The sequence below is a fragment of the Arachis hypogaea genome, chromosome 16 (assembly GCF_003086295.3).
Source record: "Arachis hypogaea cultivar Tifrunner chromosome 16, arahy.Tifrunner.gnm2.J5K5, whole genome shotgun sequence".
Taxonomy (NCBI): domain Eukaryota; kingdom Viridiplantae; phylum Streptophyta; class Magnoliopsida; order Fabales; family Fabaceae; genus Arachis; species Arachis hypogaea.
In genome coordinates this window covers 11,878,993-11,897,828 of record NC_092051.1, presented here as the reverse complement: position 1 = coordinate 11,897,828, position 18,836 = coordinate 11,878,993, and the positions used below count along the sequence as shown (strand labels likewise).

General features: G+C 40.8%; 1 non-coding gene across 1 annotated transcript; it reads left to right on the top strand.

The window, feature by feature from the left end:
- Positions 1 to 12,196: 12,196 nt before the first annotated feature.
- On the top strand, positions 12,197 to 12,304 carry LOC112760847 (small nucleolar RNA R71). The gene has a single exon (XR_003181266.1). It is a non-coding gene; the product is annotated as a small nucleolar RNA R71 (small nucleolar RNA).
- Positions 12,305 to 18,836: the final 6,532 nt, after the last annotated feature.

Sequence of the window (18,836 nt, the reverse complement as noted above, 5' to 3'; positions counted from 1 at the left end):
GCAAATAACGAGAAGCTACCAAGCCAAAGATCCTACCATGAAAAAATATTTGGATAAAACCAAAGAACAGCTCGGACAACTCGGAGAATATAGGATCTGCCACATACCCCACGAGCAAAATGCCCGAGCTGACGCACTCTCAAAACTAGCCAGCACCAAACCAGGGGGCAACAATAGAAGCCTCATCCAGGAAATACTGCAGAACCCGTCAATATCGGAAGAGGAAAAAATCCTAGCCATAACAGGTCGGGATCAAGGATGGATGACCCCCATAATTAACTACCTCAAAACAGAAGCGCTCCTCACAGATGAAAAGGAGGCAAAGAGGTTAAAAAGGGAGGCACAGTACTACACTATCATAAACAACACCCTATACAAAAGAGGGATCTCAACACCATTGTTAAAATGCGTACCGACTTCCAATACAAAGGAAGTCTTGGATGAAGTACACAGCGGCATTTGTGGCAATCATCTCGGAGCGCAAGCCCTCACCAAAAAGGTACTCCGGGCGGGATTCTATTGGCCAACTCTACAAAAGGAAGCCACCGAATTTGTAAAGACATGTCCACCATGTCAGAAGCATGCCAACTTTCACATCGCCTCGCCGGAAAAGCTCATTAGTGTAACCTCACCCTGGCCATTTGCAAAGTGGGGACTCGATCTTCTCGAACCCTTTTCCCAGGGATCGGGACAAGTCAAGTTCCTCATAGTAGGGGTAGACTACTTCACAAAATGGATCGAGGCAGAACCCCTAGCCAATGCCACTGCTCAAAGAAGTCGGAAATTCCTATATAGGAACATCATCACAAGGTTTGGGGTCCCATACTCCATCACCACGGATAATGGCACCCAATTTACAGATGCAGGCTTCAGAAAACTAGTAGCCGACTTGAACATAAAACACTAGTTCACCTCCGTCGAACATCCCCAAGCCAATGGACAAGCCGAAGCAGCCAACAAAGTCATATTGGCCGGGCTGAAACGGAGACTACAAGAAGCAAAGGGAGCTTGGGCCGAGGAACTTCCACAAGTCCTATGGGCGTACCGAACAACTCCACATTCCACTACGAATGAATCACCATTTCGATTGACATACGGAGTGGAGGCAATGATTCCAATAGAAGTTGAGGAAGGGTTTCCCCGAGTAATCCATTACAATGAACAAACCAACTCTCAACTTCAAAGAGAAGAGCTCGACCTACTTCCGGAAATCCAAGAGAGAGCTCGGATCAGAGAAGAAGCACTAAAGCGGCGAATGGCTTCCAGATATAATCAAAAGGTAGTGCCAAGAGGTTTCGCTGAGAATGATCTCATTTTAATCCAAAATGATATCGGAACAACTCGACCCGGAGAAAGAAAGCTGGCAGCTAGCTGGAAAGGACCCTACCGAGTCACAGAAGTACTTAGGAAGGGCTACTACAGATTGTCCAAACTCGAGGGACGAGAACTCCCCAGATCATGGCACGCCTGTAACCTAAGAAGGTACTATAGTTAGATAAAGGTCTCATCACAGGATGCACTCTTTTTCCTGAAAAGGTTTTTTAATGAGGCATCAAGATTGAGATTTAATCCGACTTAAGGGTATGAAAAATTCCCACCTGTATATATTTGCACTTTCTTTAAATAAAATACATTTCAGATATTCTACAAAGTTCTCAAGACGCATTAATATGAAGCATTCATCGTCCGATTATAAAGCAACGGATCGAACAGAAAGTGAAGAACAGATTCACTATACGATCTCGGTAGGAATGATCGACCGACAAAGGTGAAAACGCAATTCACCTAAAGGTCGATTAAACCAGGACAGAAACCACAATCTACAAATCGGCAAAAGATGAACACAGAATAATGCAAGAAGTTATCGAAAGTGATCCCAAAAAGAGCCTGACGAGGTCTTATGGATTGCTATATAATAACTTAAAAAGACTGGCCGACACTAAAAAATCGGACCAAGTCAATCCAAGTTATCAGCAAATCCCTGAAAAGAGGTCTGGCCAACCCTATTAAAGAGGAATTGCTATAACTTAGAAGAGATCGACCTAACGAAGTCGGTCTCCTACAAAGACAAGTTGTAAAAGTAATCCCTGAAAGAGACCTAATAAAGGTCCAAGAAAGAGGATTACAAAAACAACTTAGAAGAGATCGACCTAACGAAGTCGGTCTCCTACAAAGACAAGTTGTAAAAGTAATCCCTAAAAGAGACCTAACAATGGTCCAAGAAAGAGGATTACAAAAACAACTTAGAAGAGATCGACCTAACGAAGTCGGTCTCCTACAAAACAAGTTGTAAAAGTAATCCCTGAAAGAGACCTAATAAAGGTCCAAGAAAAAGGATTATAAAAATAACTTAGAAGAGATCGACCTAACAAAGTCGGTCTCCTACAAAGACAAGTTGTAAAAGTAATCCCTGAAAGAGACCTAACAATGGTCCAAGAAAGAAGATTACAAAAACAACTTAGAAGAGATCGACCTAACGAAGTCGGTCTCCTACAAAACAAGTTGTAAAAGTAATCCTTGAAAAAGACCTAATAAAGGTCCAAGAAAGAGGATTACAAAAATAACTTAGAAGAGATCGACCTAACAAAGTCGGTCTCCTACAAAGACAAGTTGTAAAAGTAATCCCTGAAAGAGACCTAACAATGGTCCAAGAAAGAGGATTACAAAAACAACTTAGAAGAGATCGACCTAACGAAGTCGGTCTCCTACAAAACAAGTTGTAAAAGTAATCCCTGAAAGAGACCTAACAATGGTCCAAGAAAGAGAATTACAAAAACAACTAGGAAAAGATCGACCTAACGAAGTCGGTCTCCTACAAAGATAAGTTATAAAAGTAATCCCTTAAAAAGACCTGACAAAGGTCCGGGAAAAGGATTACAAAAATAACTTAGAAAGGGACCAACATAAAGAAATCGGTTATAAGGCGCTAAAAATACAAACAAAAGCGAGGAAACCGAGAAACAAGTCGGACCCCCCACAGTCACGACCTCAAAAGGATCCAAGCTATAAACAACAAGTACGAAAGCAATGTAAAGAGGCCAAGCAGCAAACAGATACCCTGTTAAAGCACAATGAAAGCATAGTATGATAAAGCTTCAAGAGACCACCAAAATCAACCTCAGAGAAACCATTTTTGTTTTCAAAATAAAGTTGCTAAAAATAGCAACTGGAGTATCAACAGTCAATAAAACATCATTCACAAAAAAGAGTTCAAAGCCCACAAACCGAGCTATTTACACAAATACCTAAAGGAGATCAACCAAGATCTGGAGCCTTCCCGGCAGCATCAGTACGGGGAGAAGGAGGGCAAGTCTGAATAAGCACAGCATCTACAGTTCCATCATCCCGGTTCAGAATCTGGCAATCCGGATCGGACGTAACGGGAGGAACTGAGGAGGTCGACACTTTGAGAGAAGGCACTGGGGGAGGGTCAACATCATCATCATCCTGGTCATCAGGGACAATCTTACCATCCCTCACAACATTGTCCAGGCTGATGAGAGTCAAGTCAGCATCGGGAGCAACAATCCGAAACTGCTCCATCAGGTTCTCGGAGGCAGCAGTTACGCTGCCCACAAGGTGACCCTGAAGCTCGGCATAATTAACCCGAGCAGTTTCCAAATCATCCCGGAGATGCATCAACTCCCTATAAGCTGAGACATAGCTATCCTTATGCTTCAGTGCCATGTCCTCAGCCAACTTCAAAGAAGCAGCCAATGCAATAGAGCTGGCCTTCTCACCCTCTAGCTCCTTCTCCACCTTCGCCAACTTCACCTCCAACTCATCCTTCAGACCCTTGATCCGATCAAATTCTGACTTGGCCTCCTCCATAAAGGATTTTGTGGCATGAATCGGGATCCCCTGAACAGTTCGGAAAATAGCCGCACCCATATGTGCCATTTTCACACTACTTTTGGTGATAAAATCCAGATGCTGAAGAAGAGATACATCGTCCATGGAGAGCCCACCATAGGGGGCAATTTGCTGGTCAACAAACTCAATAGCATCAAAATCCGGGGCATCCAGGTTAAAAGGCTCGGATGTTTTTTGCTTTTTTAAGGGAGGAGCACCAGAAACAACAGCAGAAGTCTGTGGAGGATCGACTTGACGAAACCGAGGAGTAGGAATTGCTTTCCTCGGCCCGGGAGAACTCGGCACAGGAGGCTTCACTGGGACCTGAGAAGATCCCTCTCCGGCCACCTTGGCCGAGATGTTCAGAGCAGCAGTTGCCTTCTTGGCCCTTTTAAAGGCCTTCATGGAGTTGTTATTTTTTGACATCTCTGCAAATACAGAATCAGCCACAGCAAAGAGTTACAATCACAATAAGAGGAAGGAAAAATTAAGAAACAAGTGTAGAAACAAGCCAGACAAGTACCCAAAACAGTCCGAACCAAGGACGGGTCATTCAAAAACTTCTTTGTATCAAGATGAGGCAGGGCTCCCCATAAATCCTCAAGCACAACAACAAAGGCACGCTCAATATCATTAAGCATCTCCCAAGTATAACGAGACACTCTCACATCCCTCTGCCACTCCAGAGGGAAAGAAGGCTCATCATTTTCATCAAGAAAAAAGGGGCGGGCCCCCTCGACAGCACGAACCCTAAAGAAGTAATTCTTGAAGTCCTTAAAGGACTCATCATACATAGAAAAAACTTTATGGCCCTGGGCGGACCTGAAAGAAACCCAGGAAGCTTTCTTTTTTGAAGAACCGCCAGGCTTGGCGGAAACAAACAAATAAAGGAAGAGAGTCTGAGAGGGTGTTACATCTAATTCTCGGCAGAGAAGCTGAAAAATTTTAACAAAACCCCAGGAATTTGGGTGAAGTTGGGATGGGGCAATATTACATGACCACAACAGGTCGGTCTCGAAAGCAGTAAAAGGAAAAGTAACGTTCAACTGACTGAAGAAGTATTCATAGGCATAAAAGAAAGGACGCTCCCTCCCGATAGAAGTCGGAAAATAAACTCTCTCATCGGAATCAGGAGCAACAAGCTCATAATCCTCCTCACGAGCACTGTTACCACAAATCCTATGGCGCTTCCTCAGTTCTGTGCAAAATTCAGCATCCACAACAGAAACACACAACAAAACAAGGGAGTCCAACCAATCGGACATCCCCTCGGGAACTCTGGAAGACATCTCGACAATGTTATTTCGAGAAGACATGAGGCCAACTAGTCCTACAAAAGAAAAAGATAGGATTACTAAAAACATGTCGGACGAGGGACAAAACAACTCGGTCAATACGATACAGGCGAACAAACAGAAAAGGAAAACCCCAAAGACTCAAACCAAAGTCCTGGGGCATCCTTTGGAGGCAGTAACAAAGCAAGGTTTCAGGAAAAATCTACAGCTTACGTCCCGACATTTCTCAAATAGGAATAGAAGATTTCAAACCACAAACATTTCGAAAAAAGAAAAACATAAAAGTCATCAAAACCACTATCTCCCTACAGTCTATCACCAAAGAGCATCGCCAACATCAAACATGCCAAGCAGAAATCATCAAAGACACAACCTTTTGTCAGAATCAAACAAAATCATCATTCCAAAGCCTGAAAATCAAAAGCACAGACAGAAACGGTGATAACATACAAGCATCAAACAAGAGGAAAGGCGAAAAGGTTCACGCAAAAGACGAAGAAATCCCCAGAACACACATCACAACAGCAATCAGGCACGGCAAAAGCAGAAGGATCCAAATTTTCTCCAAACAAAATCAAAACTTTCTCAAAATCAGATAAGAAAATGACGTGGAAAAGAGAAAGGAGGAAAAACCAACCTGGAAAAAGCAGGAAGCTTCAGAAGAAGTTAAAGATGGAGAGATAGACTCGCCAATCACTGAACGACGCCGCAATGCAAGAAAAAGCAAAATGTGGGCAAAAGACAGAGCGCGAGAGAAGTTACGAAGAAGAGCGAAGAAGGGAAACTGTTCTCTGATTGCAAAATTCAAAATAAAAGGCCACGAGGAAAAATGGGGCAATTAATACCAATTAATGAAGGTATTAAACCCTCGCACGTTCCTAAAGCGCTGATATAAAAGCGCGCATTTTTAAGAAGAAAACGTTCCACATTCAAAAAGCTTCTACAAAGAAAGGAATCAACAAAATGCTTGAGTTCGACTTCACTCAAGGACTCGACCTCAAAAAAGAAGACCGAGCTCAAGCAGGGAAACTGTTCATATCCTGGGTCGAGCCCTCCGACCCGGGATGTTCTACAGACAAAGCGACCGACCTCTTCAGGTCAGGCTATCCGACCACTTCTCAAAGAGGTCAACCAAATCGACTAGAAAGCCCAATAAAGGGTCCAAACAAAGGAACACAGTCCAATCCAAAGGCAGCCCAAGCCTACAGAGAGAAGGGCGATTCCATTGAAGATAAGCTGACCTCACCCAAAGATAAGATAAGATAAGATAAGATAACTAACTTATCTTATCTAAAAAGGTCACTCCGCACTACTATAAATACACTGGAGGACCCAGGTATAACTCATACTCTGATTCTACTCAATACCTGCTTAATACCCTTGCTAACTGGTATGCAAAATTGCTACTCAGGTTGTGAATTGTTGTTCGAAATTGATTCCCTGGCAATGGCACCAAAAACGGATGCACAGGACCATGGTCTAAACATATCTTCACAACTTCGCATAACTAACCAGCAAGTGCACTGGGTCGTCCAAGTAATACCTTACGTGAGTAAGGGTCGAATCCCACGGAGATTGTTGGTATGAAGCAAGCTATGGTCACCTTGTAAATCTCAGTCAGGCAGATATAAAGTGGTAATGTAGTTTTCGAAAATAATATAATAAAATAGGGATAGAAATACTTATGTAATTCATTGGTGAGAATTTCAGATAAGCGAATGGAGATGCTTTCGTTCCTCTGAACCTCTGCTTTCCTGCTATCTTCATCCAGTCAGTCTTACTCCTTTCCATGGCTGGCTTTATGTGATACATCACCATTGTCAATGGCTACTTTCGGTCTTCTCTCGGGAAAATGATCCAAATGCCCTGTCACGGCACGGCTAATCGTCTGGAGGCATCACCCTTGTCAATGGCTTCATCTTATCCTCTCAGTGAAAATGGTCAACGCACCCTGTCACGGCACGGCTATTCATCTGTCGGTTCTCGATCATGCTGGAATAGGATTTACTATCCTTTTGCGTCTGTCACTAACGCCCCGCAATCACGAGTTTGGAGCTCGTCACAGTCATTCATTCATTGAATCCTACTCAGAATACCACAGATAAGGTTTAGACCTTCCGGATTCTCTTGAATGCCACCATCATTCTAGCTTACGCCACGAAGATTCTGGTTAAGAGATCTAAGAGATACTCATTCAGTCTAAGGTAGAACGGAAGTGGTTGTCAGGCACGCGTTCATAGGGAATGATGATGATTGTCACATTCATCACATTCAGATTGAAGTACGAATGAATATCTTAGAAGCGAAACAAGATGAATTGAATAGAAAACAGTAGTACTTTGCATTAATCTTTGAGGAACAGCAGAGCTCCACACCTTAATCTATGGAGTGTAGAAACTCTACCGTTAAAATTACATAAGTGAAAGTCCAGGCATGGCCGAGAGGCCAGCCCTTAAACGTGATCTAAGATAGCATACAACTGATCAAAGATGCCTAATACAATAGTAAAAGGTCCTATTTATAATAAACTAGCTACTAGGATTTACAGAAGTAAGTAATTGATGCATAAATCCACTTCTGGGGCCCACTTGGTGTGTGCTTGGGCTGAGCTTTGAGTGTTGCACGTGTAGAGGTCCTTCTTGGAGTTGAACGCCAGCTTTTGTGCCATTTTGGGCGTTCAACTCTGGTTTTGGATCCTTTTCTGGCGCTGGACGCCAGAATTGGGCAGAAAGCTGGCTTTGAACGCCAGTTTGCGTCGTCTATTATTGGCCAAAGTATGGACTATTATACATTTCTGAAAAGCCCTGGATGTCTACTTTCCAATGCAATTGGAAGCGCGCCATTTCGAGTTCTGTAACTCTAGAAAATCCACTTTGAGTTCAGGGAGGTCAGAATCCAACAGCATCAGCAGTCCTTCTTCAACCTCTGAATCTGATTTTTGCTCAAGTCTCTCAATTTCAGCCAGAAAATACCTGAAATCATAGAAAAACACACAAACTCATAGTAAAGTCCAGAAATGTGAATTTAACATAAAAACTAATGAAAACATCCCTAAAAGTAACTAGATTCTACTAAAAACATACTAAAAACAATGCCAAAAAGCGTATAAATTATCCGCTCATCACAACACTAAACTTAAATTGTTGCTTATCCCCAAGCAACTGAAAATCAAATAGGATAAAAAGAAGAGAATATACTATAAATTCCAAACTATCAATGAAACATAGCTCCAATCAGATGAGCGGGACTTATAGCTTTTTGCCTCTTGAATAGTTTTGGCATCTCACTCTATCCATTGAGGTTCAGAATGATTGGCATCTATAGGAACTCAGAGTTCAGATAGTGTTATTGATTCTCCTAGTTCAGTATGATGATTCTTGAACACAGCTATTTTATGAGTCTTGGCCGTGGCCCTAAGCACTTTGTTTTCCAGTATTACCACCGGATACATAAATGCCACAGACACATAATTGGGTGAACCTTTTCAGATTGTGACTCAGCTTTGCTAAAGTCCCCAATTAGAGGTGTCCAGGGTTCTTAAGCACACTCTTTTTTTTGCTTTGGACCTTGACTTTAACCGCTCAGTCTCAAGTTTTCACTTGACACCTACACGCCACAAGCACATGGTTAGGGACAGCTTGGTTTAGCCGCTTAGACCAGGATTTTATTCCTTTAAGCCCTCCTATCCACTGATGCTCAAAGCCTTGGGATCCTTTTTATTTGCCCTTGCCTTTTGGTTTTAAGGGTTATTGGCTTTTTGCTCTTGCCTCTTGGTTTTAAGAGCTTTTGGCTTTTTCTGCTTGCTTTTTTTTTTCTATTTTTTTTTGCCTATTTTTTTTTTCTGCAAGCTTTGTTCTTTGCTGCTTTTTCTTGCTTCAAGAATCATTTTTATGATTTTTCAGATTATCAAATAACATGTCTCCTAGTCATCATTCTTTCAAGAGCCAACATATTTAACATTCTTAAACAACAACTTCAAAAGACATATGCACTGTTCAAGCATACATTCAGAAAACAAGAAGCATTGTCACCACATCAATATAATTAAGCTAAGTTCAAGGATAAATTCGAAACTCATGTATTTCTTGTTCTTTTGAATTAAAACATTTTTCATTTAAGAGAGGTGATGGATTCATAGGACATTCATAACTTTAAGACAAATTACTAACTACTAATGATCATGTAATGAAGACACAAACATGGACAAACACATAACATAGAAAACGAAAAATAGAAGAAATAAGAACAAGGAATGAATCCACCTTAATGATGGTGGCGTTTCCTTCTTGAGGAACCAAAGATGTCCTTGAGCTCTTCTATGTCTCTTCCTTGTCTTTGTTGCTCCTCCCTCATTGCTTTTTGATCTTCTCTTATTTCATGAAGGATGATGGAGTGCTCTTGATGTTTCACCCTTAATTGTCCCATGTTGGAACTTAATTCTCCTAGGGAGGTGTTGATTTGCTCCTAATATTTATGTGGAGGGAAGTGCATCCCCTGAGGTATCTCAGGGATCTCTTAATTTGCAGCCACATGTTCTACCACTGAGCTATAGACCCTTGAGCTGAATCTTTTCATCTCCCATGACTCGGAGGTGGAAGCCTTTGTCTTCCCTTCCCCTCTTTTAGAGGTTTAGGTGCCATCAATGGTAATGGAAAAACAAAAAGCTTATGCTTTTACCACACCAAACTTAAAATGTTGCTCGCCCTCGAGTAAAAGAAGAAAGAATAGAAGAAGAAGAAGATATGGAGGAGATGGAGGGATGTGTGTATGGATGTGAGTGGTGAATGGAAAACAGAAGGGATGGTCATGAATGGAGAGAGAGAGAGGGTGAGGTGGGTGGGGATCCTGTGGGATTCACAGATCCTAAGATGATCCTGTAGTGTCCACAGATCTTAAGGTGATCCTGTGGTGTCCACAGATCCGGAGGTGTCAAGGATTAACATCCCTGCACCCATTAGGCATGTAAAATGCCCTTGCACACAACTCTGGGCATTCAGCGCCAGGTTGGTGCCCATTTTGGGCGTTCAACGCCCATTTGTTGCCATTTCTGGCGTTGAACGCCAGAACCATGCTTGTTCTGGGCGTTCAGCGCCAGGTTGCTGCCCATTTTGGGCGTTCAGCGCCAGAACCATGCTCTGTTCTGGCGTTGAACGCCAGACAGGTGCTTCCTCCAGGGTGTGTTTTTTCTTCTGCTGTTTTTGATTCCGTTTTTGATTTTTTTGTTTATTTTGTGACTCCACATGATCATGAACCTATAAAGACATATAACAAAGAAAAATATAGTTAGATAAATAAAAATTGGGTTGCCTCCCAACAAGCGCTTCTTTAATGTCAATAGCTTGACAGTGGGCTCTCATGGAGCCTCACAGATGTTCAGAGTATTGTTGAGACTCTCCAACACCAAACTTAGAGTTTGGATATGGGAGTTCAACACCAAACTTAGAGTTTGGTTGTGGCCTCCCAACACCAAACTTAGAGTTTGACTGTGGGGGCTCTAGTTGACTCTGTTTTGAGAGAAGCTTTTTCTGCTTCCTCTCCATGGATGCAGAGAGAGATCCTTGAGTCGTAAACACAAGGTTGTCCTTATTTAATTGAAGGATCAATTCTCCTCTGTCCACATCAATCACAGCTCTTGCTGTTGCCAGGAAAGGTCTTCCTAGGATGATGGATTCATCCTCTTCCTTTCCAGTATCCAGGACTATGAAATCAGTAGGGATGTAAAGACCTTCAACCTTTACTAACACGTCCTCTACTTGTCCATAAGCCTGTTTTCTTGAATTGTCTGCCATCTCTAATGAGATTTTAGCAGCTTGCACCCCATAGATTCCCAGTTTCTCTATTACAGAGAGGGGCATGAGGTTTATCCCTGAACCAAGGTCACACAGAGCCTCAAGGATCATGGTGCCTATGGTACAAGGTATTATGAACTTTCCAGGATCCTGTCTCTTCTGAGATAATGTCAGTTGATCCAGATCACTTAGTTCATTAGTGAACAAGGGAGGTTCATCTTCCCAAGTCTCAATACCAAATAATTTGGCATTCAGCTTCATGATTGCACCAAGAAACTTGGCAGTTTGCTCTTCAGTAACATCCTCAGTCTCTTCAGAAGAGGAATACTCATCAGAGCTCATGAAGGGCATAAGGAGGTTCAATGGAATCTCTATGGTCTCTAGATGAGCCTCAGAGTCCTTTGGTTCCTCAGAGGGAAGCTCCTTATTGATCACTGGACGTCCCAGGAGGTCTTCCTCCTTGGGATTCACGTCCTCTCCTTCCCTTACAGGTTCGGCCATGGTGCTTATGTCAATGGCCTTGCACTCTCCTTTTGGATTCTCTTCTGTATTGCTTGGGAGAGTACTAGGAGGGATTTCAGTGATCCTTTTACTCAGCTGGCCCACTTGTGCTTCCAAATTTCTAATGGAAGATCTTGTTTCATTCATGAAACTTACAGTGGCCTTGGATAGATCAGAGACTAAGTTTGCTAAGCTAGATGGATTCTGCTCAGAATTCTCTGTCTGTTGCTGAGTGGATGATGGAAAAGGCTTGCTATTGCTAAACCTGTTTCTTCCACCATTATTAAAGCCTTGTTGAGGCTTTTGATCCTTCCATGAGAAATTTGGATGATTTCTCCATGATGGATTATAGGTGTTTCCATAAGGTTCACCCATGTAATTTACCTCTGCTATTGCAGGATTCTCAGGATCATAAGCTTCTTCTTCAGAAGATGCCTCTTGAGTACTGTTGGATGCAGCTTGCATTCCATTCAGACTCTGAGAAATCATATTGACTTGCTGAGTCAATATTTTGTTCTGAGCCAATATGGCATTCAGAGTATCAATTTCAAGAACTCCCTTCTTCATAGGCGTCCCATTACTCACAGGATTCCTCTCAGAAGTGTACATGAACTGGTTATTAGCAACCATGTCAATGAGTTCTTGAGCTTCTGCAGGCGTTTTCTTTAGGTGAATGGATCCACCTGCAGAAGTATCCAATGACATCTTAGCTAATTCAGACAGACCATCATAGAATATGTCCAGGATGGTCCATTCTGAAAGCATGTCAGAAGGATACTTTTTGGTCAGTTCTTTGTATCTCTCCCAAGCTTCATAGAGGGATTCACCTTCCTTCTGTCTGAAGGTCTGAACATCCACTCTAAGCTTACTCAGCTTTTGAGGAGGAAAGAACTTGGCTAAGAAAGCCTTGACCAGCTTATCCCAAGAGTTCAGGCTATCCTTAGGTTGAGAGTCCAACCATACTCTAGCTCTGTCTCTTACAGCAAAAGGGAAAAGCATGAGCCTGTAGACTTCAGGATCTACTCCATTAGTCTTAACAGTATTACAGATTTGCAAGAATTCAGTTAAGAACTGAAAAGGATCTTCAGGTGGAAGTCTATGAAACTTGCAGTTCTGCTGCATCAGAGAAACTAGCTGAGGTTTCAGCTCAAAATTGTTTGCTCCAATGGCAGGAATAGAGATGCTTCTTCCATGTAAATTGGAATTTGGTGCAGTAAAGTCACCAAGCATTCTCCTTGCATTATTATTATTTTCGACTGCCATGTCCTCTTCCTGTTTGAAAATTTCTGACAGGTGCTTGCTGGATAGTTGTAATTTACTTGTCCTTTCTCCTACTCAAATGAAAAAGAGGGACAGAAAAATAATAATAATAGGGGTCCTTTTTACCACAGTATAGAGGTCCCTGTGTGAATAGAAGAAAAGAAGGAGATGAGAGAGAAAGAATTTTCGAAAATAATTTTTGAAAAAGAGTTAGTGATTTTCGAAAATAGTTTTTGAAAAAGGTTAGTAGTTTTTCGAAAATTTCAAATAAAAAAAATAAAATAATTAGTCAAAAAAAGAAATTTTGAAAAAGAGGGAAGATATTTTCGAAAATTAGAGAGAGAGGGAGAGTTAGTTAGGTAGTTTTGAAAAAGATAAGAAACAAACAAAGAGTTAGTTAGTTAGTTGAAACAATTTTTGAAAATCAATTTTGAAAAGATAAGAAGTTAGGAAGTTAGAAAAGATATTTTGAAATCAAATTTTGAAAAAGATAAGATAAGGAGATATTTTTGAAAAGATATGATTGAAATTAGTTTTGAAAAAGATTTGATTTTTAAAATCACAATTAATGACTTGATTCACAAGAAATCACAAGATATGATTCTAGAACTTAAAGTTTGAATCTTTCTTAACAAGCAAGTAACAAACTTGAAATTTTTGAATCAAAACATTAATTGTTTATGTTATTTTCGAAAATTTGATATATAAAAATAAGAAAAAGATTTTTGAAAAATATTTTTGGAATTTTCGAAAATAACTAGAAATTTTGAAAAAGATTTGATTTTTGAAAAAGATTTTGAAAAGGATAAGATTTTTAAATTGAAAATTTGATTTGACTCATAAAAACAACTAGATTTTAAAAATTTTTGAAAAAGTCAAATCTAATTTTCGAAATTTTAAGAGAGAAAAAGGGAAAGATATTTTTTTTATTTTTGAATTTTTAATGAAGAGAGAGAAAAACAAGAAAAATGATGCAATGCATGAAAGTTATGGATCAAAACAATGAATGCATGCAAGAATGCTATGAATATCAAGATGAACACCAAGAACACTATGAAGATCATGATGAACATCAAGAACACATTTTTGAAAAGTTTTTTTTTTAATGCAAGGAAAACATGCAAGACACCAAACTTAGAATTCTTTAATGCTTAGACACTAAGAATTCAAGAATGCATATGAAAAACAAGAAAAGACATAAAACATGCAAATGCAAAGATCAAACAAGAAGACTTACCAAGAACAACTTGAAGATCATGAAGAACACTATGAATGCATGAATTTTCGAAAAATGCAAGATGCACATGCAATTGACACCAAACTTATAACATGACTCAAGACTCAAACAAGAAACATGAAAAATATTTTTGATTTTTATGATTTTCTAATTTTTTTTTTTGAAATTTATTTGAAAAAGAAAATAAGGATTCCAAAATTTTTAATATGAATTTCAGGAATCTTGCCATGTTAGTCTAAAGCTCCAATCAAAGGGTCAGGCATGGCTTAATAGCCAGCCAAGCTTTAGTATGTAACTCAGACATGACACGCCTGACATGCCCTACAGTCGTATTAGACATGGCTTTACAGCCAGCCATGCTTCAACATGCTTCATGAAACACTAGAATTCATTCTTAAAAATTTTGAAGCCACAGAATAATTTATTTTTGAAAACATTTTTTATTTTTTTAAAAAAAGAAATATTTTTTTTTCGAAAACAAAGGAGAAAATTTTGAAAACTTTTTTTGAAAAATTTTTGAAGAGAAAACAACAAGAAAATTACCTAATCTGGGCAACAAGATGAACCGTCAGTTGTCCATACTCGAACAATCCCCGGCAACGGCGCCAAAAACTTGGTATGCGAAATTGCTACTCAGGTTGTGAATTGTTGTTCGAAATTGATTCCCTGGCAATGGCACCAAAAACGGATGCACAGGACCATGGTCTAAACATATCTTCACAACTTCGCATAACTAACCAGCAAGTGCACTGGGTCGTCCAAGTAATACCTTACGTGAGTAAGGGTCGAATCCCACGAAGATTGTTGGTATGAAGCAAGCTATGGTCACCTTGTAAATCTCAGTCAGGCAGATATAAAGTGGTAATGTAGTTTTCGAAAATAATATAATAAAATAGGGATAGAAATACTTATGTAATTCATTGGTGAGAATTTCAGATAAGTGAATGGAGATGCTTTCGTTCCTCTGAACCTCTGCTTTCCTGCTATCTTCATCCAGTCAGTCTTACTCCTTTCCATGGCTGGCTTTATGTGATACATCACCATTGTCAATGGCTACTTTCGGTCTTCTCTCGGGAAAATGATCCAAATGCCCTGTCACGGCACGGCTAATCGTCTGGAGGCATCACCCTTGTCAATGGCTTCATCTTATCCTCTCAGTGAAAATGGTCAACGCACCCTGTCACGGCACGGCTATTCATCTGTCGGTTCTCGATCATGCTGGAATAGGATTTACTATCCTTTTGCGTCTGTCACTAACGCCCCGCAATCGCGAGTTTGGAGCTCGTCACAGTCATTCATTCATTGAATCCTACTCAGAATACCATAGACAAGGTTTAGACCTTCCGGATTCTCTTGAATGCCGCCATCATTCTAGCTTACGCCACGAAGATTCTGGTTAAGAGATCTAAGAGATACTCATTCAGTCTAAGGTAGAACGGAAGTGGTTGTCAGGCACGCGTTCATAGGGAATGATGATGATTGTCACATTCATCACATTCAGATTGAAGTACGAATGAATATCTTAGAAGCGAAACAAGATGAATTGAATAGAAAATAGTAGTACTTTGCATTAATCTTTGAGGAACAGCAGAGCTCCACACCTTAATCTATGGAGTGTAGAAACTCTACCGTTAAAATTACATAAGTGAAAGTCCAGGCATGGCCGAGAGGCCAGCCCTCAAACGTGATCTAAGATAGCATACAACTGATCAAAGATGCCTAATACAATAGTAAAAGGTCCTATTTATAATAAACTAGCTACTAGGGTTTACAGAAGTAAGTAATTGATGCATAAATCCACTTCTGGGGCCCACTTGGTGTGTGCTTGGGCTGAGCTTTGAGTGTTGCACGTGTAGAGGTCCTTCTTGGAGTTGAACGCCAGCTTTTGTGCCATTTTGGGCGTTCAACTCTGGTTTTGGATCCTTTTCTGGCGCTGGACGCCAGAATTGGGCAGGAAGCTGGCGTTGAACGCCAGTTTGCGTCATCTATTCTTGGCCAAAGTATAGACTATTATACATTGCTGGAAAGCCCTGGATGTCTAATTTCCAACGCAATTGGAAGCGCGCCATTTCGAGTTCTGTATCTCCAGAAAATCTACTTTGAGTGCAGGGAGGTCAGAATCCAACAGCATCAGCAGTCCTTCTTCAACCTCTGAATCTGATTTTTGCTCAAGTCCCTCAATTTCAGCCAGAAAATACCTGAAATCACAGAAAAACACACAAACTCATAGTATAGTCCAGAAATGTGAATTTAACATAAAAACTAATGAAAACATCCCTTAAAGTAACTAGATTCTACTAAAAACATACTAAAAACAATGCCAAAAAGCGTATAAATTATCCGCTCATCACTAACTTAAGCATCGGAGTCCCTTGCAGGTACCCCCCACCCTCCGGGGACGAAGGATCCACAGCACTTTCAGTCCTACAAGTCGGACACACTAGCTCCGGCAGCTATAAACCTGCCGGACACGTCGGCTCTGACCAACACAGTAGATCTCGACCGAGATCGACCTACAGTTTCAGGTAACCCTCGGAACACCTGCCTGGCAACTTTTATTTAAAAAAAAAAGTAGCTTTCTGAGGTAGATTTTGGTGGCCTCCTGAAGCTTTTTCATACTATGCTTTTATTGTGCTTTAACATAGTATCTCTTCTGGTATTGGAATCTTGCTGATTGACCCCTTTGGATTGCTGTCGTACTTATTGTTCGTAGCTTGGATCCTTTGAGGCCGTGACTGTGGAAGGTCCGACTTGTTTTTCGGTTTTTCTCGCTCTGGCTTGCATTCTTAGCGCCTCATAACCGATTTCTTTATGTTGGTCCCCTTCTAAGTTATTTTTGTAATCCTCTTTCTTGGACCTTTGTCAGGTCTCTTTCAGGGATTACTTTTATAACTTATCTTGTAGGAGACCAACTTCGTTATGTCGATCTCTTCTAAGTTGTTTTTGTAATCCTCTTTCTTGGACCTTTGTTAGGTCTCTTTCAGGGATTACTTTTACAACTTGTCTTTGTAGGAGACCGACTTCGTTATGTCGATCTCTTCTAAGTTGCTTTTGTAATCCTCTTTCTTGGACCTTTGTTAGGTCTCTTTCAGGGATTACTTTTACAACTTGTCTTTGTAGGAGACCGACTTCGTTATGTCGATCTCTTCTAAGTTGTTTTTGTAATCCTCTTTCTTGGACCTTTGTTAGGTCTCTTTCAGGGATTACTTTTACAACTTGTCTTTGTAGGAGACCAACTTCGTTAGGTCGATCTCTTCTAAGTTGTTTTTGTAATCCTCTTTCTTGGACCTTTGTTAGGTCTCTTTAAGGGATTACTTTTACAACTTGTCTTGTAGGAGATCGACTTCGTTAGGTCGATCTCTTCTAAGTTGTTTTTGTAATCCTCTTTCTTGGACCTTTGTTAGGTCTCTTTCAGGGATTACTTTTACAACTTGTCTTGTAGGAAACCGACTTTGTTAGGTCGATCTCTTCTAAGTTGTTTTTGTAATCCTCTTTCTTGGACCTTTGTTAGGTCTCTTTCAGGGATTATTTTTACAACTTATCTTGTAGGAGACTGACTTCGTTAGGTCGATCTCTTCTAAGTTATAGCAATTCCTCTTTAATAGGGTTGGCCAGACCTCTTTCCAGGGATTCGCTAATAACTTGGGTTGACTTGGTCCGACTTTTTAGTGTCGGCCAGTCTTTTTAAGTTATTATATAGCAATCCATAAGACCTCGTCAGGTTCTTTTTGGGATCACTTTCGATAACTTCTTGCATTATTCTGTGTTCATCTTTTCCGATTTGTAGATGGTGGTTTCTGTCCCGGTTTGATCGTCCTTTAGGTGAATCGCATTTTCACTTTTGTCGGACGATCATTCCCATCGAGATCGCACAGTGAATCTGTTCTTCACTTTCTGTCGATCTATTGCTTTATAATCGGACGATGAATGCTTCAGATTAATGCGTCTTGGGAATTTGTGGAATATCTGCAATGTATTTTATTCAAAGAAAATGCAAATATATATATGCGGGGGGTTTTTCGCACCCTTAAGTCAGATTAGATCTCAGTCTTTGATGCCTCATTAAAAAACCTTTTCAGGAAAAAGAGTGCATCTTGTGATGAGATCTTTTACCTTTCCTAGCTATAGTACCTTCTTAGGTTACAGGCGTGCCATGATCTGGGGAGTTCTCGTCCCTCGAGTTTGGACAGTCTGTAGTAGCCCTTTCCAAGTACTTCTATGACTCGGTAGGGTCCTTTCCAGTTGGCTGCCAGCTTCCCTTCTCCGGGTCGAGTCGTTCCAATATCATTTCGGATTAAGATGAGATCATTCTCAGCGAAACCTCTTGGCACTACCTTTTGATTATACCTGGAAGCCATTCGCCGCTTTAGTGCTTCTTCTCTGATTCGAGCTTTTTCTTGGATTTCCGGAAGTAGGTCGAGTTCTTCTCTTTGAAGCTGAGAGTTGGTTTGTTCATTGTAGTGGACTACTCGGGGAGACCCTTCCTCAACTTCAATTAGAATCATTGCCTCCACTCCGTATGCTAATCGAAATGGTGATTCGTTTGTGGTGGAATGGGGTGTTGTTCGATACACCCATAGAACTTGTGGAAGTTCCTCGGCCCAAGCTCCATTTGCTTCTTGAAGTCTCCATTTCAACCCGGCCAATATGACTTTGTTGGCCGCTTCGGCTTGTCCATTGGCTTGGGGATGTTCGACGGAGGTGAATTGGTGTTTTATATTTAAGTCGGCCACTAGTTTTCTGAAGCCTGCATCTGTGAATTGGGTGCCATTATCTGTGGTGATAGAGTATGGGACCCCGAACCTTGTAATGATGTTCCTATATAGGAATTTTTGTCTTCTTTGAGCAGTGGCGTTGGCTAGGGGTTCTGCCTCGATCCACTTTGTGAAATAGTCTACCCCC